At 47.0% G+C, this 12,580-nt stretch overlaps 1 long non-coding RNA gene and 1 pseudogene across 1 annotated transcript; both read right to left on the minus strand.

Annotated features, from left to right (window-relative positions):
- Nucleotides 1–1,043: 1,043 nt before the first annotated feature.
- LOC122154325 lies at nucleotides 1,044–3,378 on the minus strand (annotated as a pseudogene).
- A 6,088-nt stretch (nucleotides 3,379–9,466) lies between these two features.
- On the minus strand, nucleotides 9,467–12,217 carry LOC122154312. The gene is made up of 3 exons (XR_006166199.1): nucleotides 11,970–12,217; nucleotides 10,473–10,670; nucleotides 9,467–9,481 (listed from the first exon to the last, which is right to left on the minus strand). It is a non-coding gene; the product is annotated as an uncharacterized LOC122154312 (long non-coding RNA).
- Between the last annotated feature and the right edge of the window lie 363 nt (nucleotides 12,218–12,580).

Genomic DNA, 12,580 nt, shown 5'->3' on the forward strand with positions numbered 1-12,580 from the left:
TCCAGAATCACAGCATCACACTGAAGACAAAGGCCTTCCAGAATCTCTGGAGGTCACCCGGCCCAGCCCCCCTGCTCAAGCAGGGTCCCCCAGGGCAGGCTGCCCAGCACCCTGGCCAGACAGCTGTTCAATCCCGAATGCTGAAACATACTTTTACAAACAGCAACCTGACAAGCTGAACTGCGGGGACATCTGCAACATGGGCAACAGGCCTGGGTTTTTGGTGACTCTCTCCTACAGATTTAAGTATGTTCTCCCCACGCGAGGGAAACAACGCCACACCAGCAAAGCCTAACTTTTTTTTACCACGCACTCTAATCAAAAGAAGCCTATGCACAATAACCTCCCTAGCAAAGTATATGCCCATGAGAAACTATCACCTAATTAATTAAACAGCTGTGTAGTTTGTGGCAAGATGCAGCTCATTTTAAGTTAAAAACTGAACGGAACTTGGAAGCGTGTCTCCTCTGTTTCCCCACTGGGGGGAAAGGATGGCTATCATATACATATATATATATAAAATACATATCTATAAAACATATATAAGCACATATCATAAACATACATATAACAGATACCCTTTGGGCTTTGAAACTGAGAGAAAATGAGCTCCTAACAAAAATTCAGCGTAAATTTCATTTCACTCTACTCAGAGCAGTCCCCTCATCTGTTTCCACCTCAACTAGCCACCCACTCATACAGAGTTCAGAAAAAAGATGAATGGCCTCTTGCAGGATTTTTGATTTTGCACGGTTACATTCCTTACAATACCTAAAGCCGTCCTCACGGTCTGTCTTCTCTGGTTTGCAAAACAGCAATAAATACGCCCTGTTTTGGGTATAATCGTAGCGCACCCACCTTTAAATTTCTTTGTCAGCTTTGTGAGAGGAGGAGAGAAAAGGAAGGACTCCTTTTCCTCAACAGGCCGTTTCTGATGCATGGCAGTTCTGCAGGATCTGGTTCTTGAAACAGGATCTGTTGAAGTTCTTGATCCTTCATCACGTCCTGACAGGTTTATGTCTTCAAGCAGCAAAGGACTGCCATCAGGTCCTCGGCAGAAGGCCTCCTCCCCTGTGCTCTCCTTCAATAACGATCGTCTCTTTCTGCCCCGACGGGCTCTCCTTACTGGACTCTGAAACAGAAAAGGCCCAAACAACAGGCCTCAAACCAAAGTTGACTTCTGAGTGCATTCCCCCACCAGCAATCAGCATCTTAGCAGCAGAATGAAGCAACCAGCATCTTATCAGCATGAAAATGCAACCCTGGGAACAATCCCTGGGAACTGTAAGTAAACAATAGGAAGTAACTATAAATCCCAAATGTAAAGAAAAACAGAAACTCCTCAGACGTGCCCGGATCCTGGCCAGATCCGGACACGCCTGAGTGAGGCATGTCAATCTACCAGGTATCTCCTGTGCATTTCGTTTAGACTTGTTTGTTAAACTGTATAAAAGCCAGACCCTCTCACAGCACAGACGGAGACCTCACCTACGAGTGGACACACTGCGTAGGACTTCCCAATTTCTGGGAAAGGCTCTCTGATCCTTCGCTGTGACGGGGCTCCCCAGCTGATGCACGGGTCGGGGTGATGGTAAAGTATGAGGGCAATTGGTGATGGATCTTTCTTAATCACTATAGCCAGCTTTATGTAGTAACGACTAGGTGCATTACCTTGCTTATTCTTTCTGCTGCTTTAAACAGTAATGTCTAGGTGCATTACCTTGCTTATTCTTTCTGCTGCTTTAAGGTAAAATAAGCCTATTTCTTTAGCTTGGTGTCTGTGTCCTTTGTGTTAACCCCGTCAATTGGCAAACCAGACTCCCGGGTGTGGCTGATTCCTCATTTGCCTGTGGAAGTTCTTGCTCACGAGTATCCGTTTTTTCTCGCTTGGCATGTGGAACTCTTCTTCTGCCCCTAGGAGAACCAAGGATTTCCACTCTCCCACCTGCACGTATGCCTTCCTGAGTACAGGCAGATTCTTTGCCTGCCAAGAAAATTTGTGCCCCCTTCCTCGCGCGTCTTCTAGGAGTGACAGGAAGTTTAAATCCTGCCCGAGGAAGCGATGATTTAGACAGATCAAGGGCAGAATTTTCCAAAACTTCTGATGAACTCATCTTCCTCCTTCTGCCTCTTTTAGTTGGCACAGGTAAGAGGAGTTGGTCACTAGGCAGCCCCTCCTGATCCTTGACAATACTGCCAGTAAATTGTCAATCAATGAGTTTCGGTTTTCTTGCACTTCTGCTGGGACTGACTGCCTGTTTAATCTTCTGATCGGTGGCACTCTGGCCAGCTTCTTGACCTCCTGCTGAACTTTTTCTTCCTCTAGTCCTTTTGGAAGGAGCAGAAGCAATAACGCTACCTTCAGCAGGAGAACTTTCCTCGCTAGCCTCTTGCGAGACTTCAGAAGCAGCTTCCTCTGCTCTCCTTAATCCTCCTCTTGGAGTAACAGCTATGGGCAGCCTGCTGACGGACAACGCTTGTCCATCAGAATGGCTGCTTTCTACTTTTTCTGAATTAGTCAGTTTAGGCTTCCTACCTCTCCTAGGAGGAACAGGCATCACAGGTATTTGCTCATCTCGAGTATTTCCTCCCGTTTCAAGTCTACAAGTCTCAGGTGCTCCTTTTGTTCGCTTGGTACTTCTCCCAGGAGACATTCAAACAGAACCGGTCTGTCTGTCTGCAGCAGTTGATGAGTGCCTTCCGAGGGAATGCCTGGACTTCCACTCAGTTGTCCCCTTGTGTGTGTTCTAGCAGTGATGCCATACTCTACTTGATGCCTCCTGGTTTCATCTTCCACTCCCGTCACAGGTGATTAAGGGAGCCTTTGCCTTCTGGAATCTAGTGACCTTTGTCCTGGTTCGGGCTGGAATTGAGTTCATGTTCCTTTTCGGGAGCGAGAAGAATGCTGCCAGCACACTGAGCTTTCAAGGACTCTCCAAATCCCTATGTCCTGCCTTTGCGCAGGCACAAAAGAAGCAGGGATGGGACACGGCTGAAGCACCGGGCCCGGACTGGCCAACGGGCTATTCCACGTCATGTAACATCACGCTCGCTATGTAAAGGAGGGGTGGGCGGGAAGGGGCTCTCTCTCGCTTCCGGGATTGCAATCGCGGGGTCTTAGTATTTCGGGATCACTAGCCGGGAAGGGGCTGGGTGTCGGTCAGCGGGTGGTGAGCAACTGCACGGTGCATTGCCCGTTTCTAATTTCTATTACTGTCACCGTTTTATTTTATTACCATTAGTAAACTGTTTCTATCTCAACCTGCAAGTCTCCCTTTGCCCCTCCAATTCCCTCCCCCGTTCCCAGGTGGGGGAGGGAGGCCGAGCGGCTGCGTGGTTGTTAACCGCTTCTTAAACCCTGAAAAGATGTATTTAGCACGTCAGTATGATGTGAACAGAGAGCTGCTCGTCTAGTGGAATGGAAGACAAGTTCAGCTTTACCGATTCGTTCCTATGTTACTGAAAAAAGAACATGTCCCAGCACTCACTGAGTCTCAAGGTTAACTTGTTCTAAGAGCCTTGAAGTGACAGGGCAAACTTTCGGGTTTGATTTCAGAAGTGATCAGTAAAACAGAAAAAGATACGTGAGGAGAAGGCTGTTAAGCAGTTTCACAAAACAGTTTCCCAGGTTTTTGAAGCTCTGAAAATGACTCTGAGATATAAAGAGCTCTCGGTGTCCCTCAGCTGCATCACATTCACCATCGTCACTAGCTGGCAATTCACGTTCAATCTGTTGCTCTGAAGCAGCACAGCTGTGTTGAAGATTGCCTGGTGGATGGAGCTCACTACACGGCGATGTTTCAGGAGCTGCTTCTGAGGTTTCTGCCGTACCCACACTATCTTCAATAACCTGAAGGTAAAAAATGTCTGTTAATGCATTCTTAATTACCAGACAGACTAACTTCAAGCTGAGCTTGGTGAAACTGAGGACAGTGAAATGCTGCTTTTCCTTTCAGACCACCACCACGTTTAAAGTGGGAAACATACAATCTACTCCCTGCTACAGATAACAGTTCATGCGTTTAAGGGACAGAGAACAGACTATTCCATTTATGCAATGACACGCTCCATTTCTGCTCTTTCTGTTCCTGGATAACGATTTGCCACCACCCGTGAACAACGTGAGCAGTTTTACAACACAAGCTGCACACACGACCGGCAGCAATCGTCACGCTGCAGAACTTTCTGGACTGACCACAAATCCACAGGTCGTACAGACAGAGAACGCTTCCCTCTGCTTCTTCCAAGCCAACCAGCAGCCCAGTTCTCTTCTGCCAGGAAAACTCCTTTACCACACGCACAGTGGGAGGCTGTTTATTTGCTCCCTGGAAACGGTACGCAGGGAGCCGCGCTCCTGTCACAGAGCTCACCGCCTCGAGTTGAGGACCACACGCCTGCCACGCCAGGCCATGGCTCCCTGGAAGAGAAACGCAAGAGGACTTAAGCAAAGGTCCAGCAGAAGACTGAAAACTGCCGAGAAGTCACAGTCACCGCCCTTTCCTTCAGTAAAAGTACCGAGCAGAGGAAGACCAACCCGCCCGATTCCGGTCAAGTAGTTAAAGCCACCCGTTGAAATCCTCAAGGAATGTATCTGAAAATTAACACCTTTGTTATTTTGCATTTGTACTTGTCAGTCCCTTCTCTCGGCCCTTCCTCACTTGGCAGGCTTCCCAGTCCTTTGATCATCTTTGTGGCCCTTTTCTGGACCCTCTCCAGCCTGCCCACATCTTTTTAGTACAGCGGGGACTAAACTGCTGGCAGACTCGAGGGTGGGCTAGCCAGTGAGCAGGAGGAAAACCCGTCTCTGGGAAGACCGGGTGTCTCAGCCAGCGGTGAGGGAGGGAGCCCAGGGTGGGGGCACAGAAGATAGCTGGGCTTGAGGCCATGCTGACCTTCTGGGGCTCTGTAAACGAAGGGCGTGCGTGGGAACCCCCGGAGTGACAGCACGCCCGCGGTGTCACTCGCGAGCTTGAATCGCAACAAGCCGCAGAGGAGGCCTCAATCTGCTGACTTCAAAACAAAATCTGGTCAGTCAGTAGCAGCAAGGCTATGGTTCAAAATCAAACGTAAAAATAAAGAGCCACGACATGCTTTTTTATCTCTGTCCAAGAACTGTGCGTAATAGGAGTAACTCGACTGCCGGGCTGGGCGAGCCGAGGACTCAGGCCAAGGAGGAAGAACGTAGCCGACTCAGTATGAGTGATAAAGTGTGCTTCAGTTTATTGATTTTCATTACAGCCTTTTATAATCCTTCTACTAATTATGCCTACTAGTCACTAGCTGATTGGCTTAAGCTCTAAGGGTCGTATTCTCACGGTCCACCTACTTGCAGTTAGCTTACAGCACAAGTTTCTCATAACACTAAGTTTCTCATGCTACTATTTCTGATTCCTGTTTACTTGTTTTCGATACACAACAGTACCGTAACACAATGTTTCTCAGACCACCGTTATCATAACACTAGGTTTCTTAGACCACTATTCCTAATTCCTCTCAACCTGTTTTCGACACACCACGGTACACAAGGCTGAAGTGTCCTTGACATTCCTCAGGTATCAGCAGCTGCGAGCAGCTGCAAGCAAACCCTAGTGAGGCCCAGCATCAGCAGCTAGAGCAGGCTCTGATCATACAATTGCTCGGTGGGCTCAGGACCCTTGTCTCTGAGCCATTCTCCAACACTCGACTACAGATAGGGATTTCATTTCCACATTGGTACGGCAAGCGAGATGGGAAGGAATGAGTTTCCACAGAAACACGTTCACAAACGGCATCCCTGCGTCGTTCCTGCTGGCACACAGCGGGGGAGGCTGGTTTGGGAGGACAAAGCACTTTCTGAAGGGGAAGGAACACAGGAGTAAATCGCAAGCAGCCCTCAGTAACCAGGGCAGTACTCTCACAGACAGACGGCCCTGCTGCACGGGCGTGAAGCTTTCTGCTTCCAGCAGTGCTCGAATCCGCTGGACAACCAGCGCAGGATGCTGATGGAGTGGGAGCATCCAGCAGCTACAAAAGCTGTACTGCATGGCTGAAAACTTGGCTCCTGCTGTAGCGGAGAGGCGCAGCACTGTAAAGCTTCTGTACCCTATGAAGCTGTACAGAAGGCGGCATTAATTTGCCTTACCGAGGTGCTGGGAAGACTTTCTCATGCATACCCATCTGTAAATCCAGCTGTACTACCTCAACTTTGTTTCCCACAGTATTTTAGAGGATCCACTCTGTCTTGTACCGGAAGCTGCTCCAGAGTCACGGTTCCCATTTTTCCGATTTGAGAGTAACCCAGCCTTTTAAAGTACCGCCTGGAAAGGTGTTGGAAAGAAGTGACACTTTGCGCTAATCCCACCTGGCACTGCTTGTACTTTTCCCAATGCTGGGTGGCTTTGAAGAGCTCTTTGCACACAACGGGCACCGGGCCTCTGTTTGCAGCGCAGCCGATCGTCCAACAGCTCTTCCCGAGCCGGCCTGCCCGTACGCCAGCAGAGCAGCGTTATAACCTTGCCAGGCGTTCTCCAGCGCTCCTTGGGCCAGATCACACAACACCTCGCTCTAAACGACGATCGAGTGCATCCTCTTCACAGATGAGCAAGCAAACGCATACACAAGCACTGCTGCCCGGGACGCGTGCCCCCACTAACAGGTTGAATCAAGATTTGCAAACGTGCTTGAAAGTAATACCGAGTTCCGGGATGACGGGAGCGTAGGCAAAAGCTAGGTAAGGCTTCCAACCAGTAAACCGACCCGTGCCAGTCACCTGCAGTACGCTTACATGAACGTTAATAATGGGAGATAAACTAAATGAGCAGTCTACGACCGTGTATTAGCTACAACTGCTTGTAGTTGGTTCTTTGAGTAAAATCTTACCTGGCCTGCATAGCTGTTGGATCCGGCTGAGACGAGCATACCGTTCTCGCCCTTTCGGAAGCCACTACGAGATCACTAGGCTAGATGAAACGTAAAGGCCTTCCAGCGCCCTGGATTCTGAGGGCCACATATGCTTGTGCTGTTGGTGCTCACAGAAATCACACACTACTTCCCTGCACCCTTCTCTGTGTACTGAAAATACGGTTGTAGCACCAAAAGGCAAGCGATCGGTCACGCAGCGATAGCTCCTGCTTTTGTCTGCATTTAAGCCAAGTTGAACAGCAAGGCACACCACAGCAAGGACTGCTGTGGGATAAGCCTGCTCTTAAACTATGCCAGGGGATACACAGCCAAGGAGTAAGCGACCTGAACCAACGGACACGTCGGTAACTGTAACTTGCATTTTTCCCTCTCCCTCGCATACTGGTCATCCACACGGCAGAGGGCTTTGAAAAACACATTTTATTTTAGGAACGGCTTGAATTCAACAGGAACCACAGAACATTTATCTCCAAGCACATCCAAGAGACTCGTTACCTGGACTACTTTGCCGAGAAAAAAAAAAGCATTCCTGGATTGGAAACCTGCAAGTTTTGCACAGAAGACAAAAGTACCAACAAAATAAGAAAAAACTGCTACCTTCTTACTTGAGAGTCTACAATTTCATAGTATTTTCAGATTGGCCTAGACTAAGAGGTGAAAAGCACTGCCTATCAACTCATGAGAAAACACGGGCTGGCTGCTGCCTGTAGCTTGTTTTTTCGCCACCAGAAATCAACAGCTAAGCTATTTGCGATTCGGCACATGGGAACAGATGAAAAACCGCCAGGTGATTTTGCATCGTGATACTCCAAAGTAGTTTGGTCTGAACGGGCAGAGAAGTTGCTGTTTTCTTTGCTGACATCCATTTTCTCCAAACCATCTCCAGGTATGCTTTTTGAAAACGCTTCCACTTCAGCACGATCCTCCTCAGGATTGCTCAGAGTAAACAGAGTTGCCTTATCTCTAGTCTCAGACGATGCATCCTCCACCATTCCATGATGATGCTCCCATGAATCCCCAGGCAGTGCTATATCATCGTCGGTTACCTTTATTAAAATACAAAAAAAAAGCCAACAAAACCTCACAGTCAATAACATGCAGGTGGTTTTTGTAAAGGGAAGACAAAAAACCCCCCCAACATATACTGATATTTGTGTCCCTGGTGTCCCAAAAACCACACTGTGCAACTCTGCCTCAGGTGGAGGACGAGGTACAGCTGGTGGCTCTGCAACTCTAGGACTAGAACAAACAGGGAAAGGTAACTGACTTTCACTCCCCTGAAGTCCAAACATACCGGAATTCAGGTTTATTTGACCATCGCCCCTGAAGGAAAATCATCTGACAACCACCAGCCTCTTTTCCGCTCGTTACAATTCCACCCGATGTTAAGAAGGAAAGGCAGAAACGAAGCAGACACTGGGCAGGAAGTGGTCAAAGATCCCTGTTTGGCCACATAACCAAGTGTCTCAAAAGCAGTACACCAAGAGCTTGGTGGCAACCACAGTTCTAGTTTCAGCTGTCTTAAATTCTTGAAAACACATTTACCATCGTGTCAGTATAGGTCTTGGCATAAATAAGATTATCATAGCAGAAAAACTCTCTCTCCAAATATTACTTTGGATGAACTGATTACAAAAAAGCCAATCTGTTGGGGGCAGCCTGGTCTCTCCTTCTTGCAGCGAGACAGAGCTGATTAGGAAGGACGTGCTCAACTTGGCATCTCGTAACTTGCACAATCTGTAAACAGACTGTCACAACCCTGAAGCCAAGGACGATTTATTCCTGGAGGGCTGGTTTCGTAACTAAAGATAAGCTTGTGCTATAGAAACAAGATGTAGGAGTAGAAGTTAAACAAGAGGAAGAATGCTGTGAGCTAGCAGAAAATTAACTGCAGAAAAAGTCAAGCTGACCTTAGACATTAGCCAATTATGAGCTCAATTTTTGCAATATGTATTAGGTGATTAACCATTGTGCCAATCAGCTTAAAACACACGTCTCTCTTTGTCTGTTTGGAATATAAAAGCGGTTGTTGTGTTCAATAAAGTGGATCCTGCCTTGCATCGAGCTGGGTCTCCGTCTCTCAATCGCGGCACCAATCAAAATTTATTCAGGTACACCTTCCTTCCAGAAAACTAACATAATCCAAATTGATTTTTCACTATTCCTCTCCACACACGTAGCTCAAAACTGAACTTTGTTAAAAGGCTGCTTACCTATCATATCATGAGGAAATGGTTTTCTGCTCATTTCCTGCCCAAAGCTGCTCCAATTCTGGATAACACATTACTCATGAAAGTTGCTATGACACCCAAATATCCTGAATTGGCTGGTTTTGTTGCTCCTGATAATGGCTTTGGTCTCGCAACTGTAAAGCACAAGGGAAAACCTATCAGCCTTGTGTTATCAAAGTGAGCGTTTCTTGACCGCTGTATTCCCCGCGCTAAAAATTACCTCCTCTTAAGGCCGACGAAGGCAAATGGTAAGGCCTGGCTCTCTCTGCAGCCAGCTGCCTTTGAACTCTAGAACGGATCTTCCGACATGGGTATAATTCAGTCTTTCTGAAGTGAGGATGGCGATCATTCTGATGAATAAAAAGCGTAAAGCAGTTAACTAATTACAGCGAGTGCACTGCACAGAACAGCAGCAAGTTCTACCCATCAGCACACGCCAACTTCACCCGGTAATTTTAGCAAAGTGGAAGGCAGACTAGATCAGTAACAGAACCGACAACTGTCAGTTAAAACAGTTCTGGCACTCAGCAGAACCTTATTCCGATACACCTCTTGTTACCTTTGAGGAGCCCTTTACAACAGGCAGTAAGAGGTGTAACAAAACCAGATCCTGACAACTTGTTTGTACCCTGCAGAGAGCTCCGACATGTAGACACGAGCACACGGCCCTGTTCTGCCCCTGGTCTTGGCACGGTCCTTCCGCAACTGCCTGATGAGCTGGGTCAGAGAATCCAACCGACGGGACCAAAGGCCGAGTAGAAGGGGGCAACTAGCAGGTGGACCAACTTCGTTTGACAGCAGTATGAATGCTACGCCCAGTGCGAGGCAAGAAGCAAACCCCAGAACTTTGGGGCTAGAGAACAGGCGACAGACCAGCTCTCTTCATCCCGAGTCTGTTTTTACCGTAACTTAAGCAAACTCAGCCTCGCAGAAAGAGAGATCAAAAGTAAATGCAGCTCATGACTTCTGCTGCTTTCAGATGCACAAACCTTAACAAGCCCAAACAATGGCTCAAGCTGTATTCCTCACCTTCCTGCCATACCACCGCTTGAAAAGGCATCGCGGGAAGCTGAGCTAACAATTTGGAACAACCACAGCTCCTAACAACGCTTGAGCGAAACCGCCAAGGACACCGACATGCATTTTGAATATCTGCCTGCCGACGGGTGATGTTACAGAAGGTCTAGCGGAACCTTTTTTGACCAAATTCAAGTCTGCCATTCCGGATCGCAGGTCCAGGTCTCAATATAAGGAGTTCTGGTAAACTGTCCAAAATTCTAAACCAAATAACAGACTAGAAAGCCTTTGACTGTAAAATCCACTAACTACAGCCCAGCTTACCCCAACAGTCCATTTCTCATCTGAGTTCCCTTCCTTGAAAGACACTCTGTGTTTGTTTGCTCTGGGAGGAGGAGTAACTGATTCTCCTGGAAACGCAGAGGGAGTTGCCTGGGGTGTGCTGCGAACGCTGGATCTGAGGATAGACCGAGGAGTAAAGCCGGGAAAACCAGAAGCAGATGTGGCCAAAACTTCAGCTTTCTATGAAAAGAAAGAAAAATATTTAATTGAAAACCAATTCGTACCTTCAAAACGGAAGACTCCACTTCTCCAAAGCATTAGTTTCCATTACAAACTGAGGTTGCAGAGGCAGGGAGGACAAAGTTAACCTCTGCACTGCTCTTTCTCCAAAGGTATGAAAATCTTAACGATAAAACCCCCCAGGATCTTGTGGATTTTTGGTTTTCTTTTGGTATGTTGGTTGGTTGGTTGGTTTTTCCCACCAACATCAACTAAAATGTGATTTTTCAAATTAATTTCCTGAGGAAACAAGGATATGGCGTCTTGATTTCTGCATTGTTCTCTCCCTTCCCAGTAATTTTTGCAATTCCTACTCTGCTCTCTAAAAGGCGTACCACTTCAAATGTTACCCCAGCTACTGCCACTGAACACACTGCCATGCAAAATGGCAATCAGCAAAACAACAGCGAGAGCTTATTGCTTCACTGATGAATCCATTCGCACGCTACGCCAAATTAAGGGGCTGCTGTACAAATACCTACCCATCTTCACCTAGAAGCATCCAGGTCTTCTTACCTCGGCTTGGAAGAAGAATTTACAGTATGGAAAGGGCTTGAAAGGGGGAGAAGGAAACTAGCTCAATGAGAGAGACGATATTCAATGAGAAGAAAAAGGCTGTCATTCAGAGAGATCACAACTACTTTGTTCAGGCAGGCAAAGGCAAAGAGACCCGCACCAAGAAGACAGGTCAAATGTTGTTACTTCCTTACAGGAGAAGAGTTTGAAGGCACTGAATGGACACACAGTTTAGCGCAAACAATTAACCAGTACAATTACTGCCAAAAGCCATCACTGAGTTGGACAGAGACTGACATCCCTTAACAGACATCACTTAGCTGTCACTCACTTCACCGGATTAAGAAACTGAAGCATGCACGTTCTTGCTGGTGGCTATGCAAGTCAAACTGGGCAGAGCTGCTGAGCGCTTGCATAACGAGACGGTTAAGCCACAAACTGCATCTTTAAGGGTCTAAGCATATTGAAAAGCCCAATTTTAACTTCCTTTGCTCTGCACAATTCATGAAGTTATGGGACAACGTGCCTACTGCAATTAGCTTAGAACTAAACTTGCCCTCTTCAAGGCTTTTCCCAACTTCCTGCTTCCAAAAGGACTGTATGTACTACCACCCCACATGCTCTGAAAATTTGACACAGTTTGAATCCAGCAGTGTTTGTGTCAAACATTCTGGTGGTTTCATTTTAAACAAAGTTTACAGGCCATTTGTTTGGTCGGTTCTTACTGTTTTTCCAAATACAAACCTTAACCACAAGAGGAGTCTGTAGCAAATTGAACTCTGGTGCTCTTGAAGAATTCTTTTGTAACAATGGTGACTGCCAGCTACCACCCTGTGCTGCAGAACATGAAGGGACAGGACGATCCACCAAACCCAGCAACCTGTTAAGATACCCAATTTAAAATATGAACATAAATAAACTAAGGAAGAAAATCACACGGCGTTCAAGAAATCTTGAGATGAGATGTAAGAAAGACATTCAATGAACGAGAAATAGAGGTGAGCCCTCACTGTTGGGGGGATGTATCAGGTCCACGCACAAGTTACCGCCATTTCCTTTTTTCTTAGTTATTTCTGTACATTTCAAGCTTAATTTCCTAAATCACTGCCTCCTAGGGAAGAGAAATCCCATTTTAAGTTGACCAAGGGATGTAATTCTCACGTCAAAGAGAAATTCACCTGCATTTCAAGGCCGACGAAGGCAAATGGTAAGGCCTGGCTCTCTCTGCAGCCAGCTGCCTTTGAACTCTAGGAAGGATCTTCCGATATGGGCGTAATTCAGACTTTCTGGCACCTGCCCCCTCTCTGAAGCGAGGATGGCGATCATTCTGATGAATAAAAAGCGTAAAGCAGTTA

This window comes from Tyto alba, unplaced genomic scaffold (genome assembly GCF_018691265.1).
Source record: "Tyto alba isolate M040663 unplaced genomic scaffold, T.alba_DEE_v4.0 Super-Scaffold_100000100052, whole genome shotgun sequence".
NCBI lineage: Eukaryota > Metazoa > Chordata > Aves > Strigiformes > Tytonidae > Tyto > Tyto alba.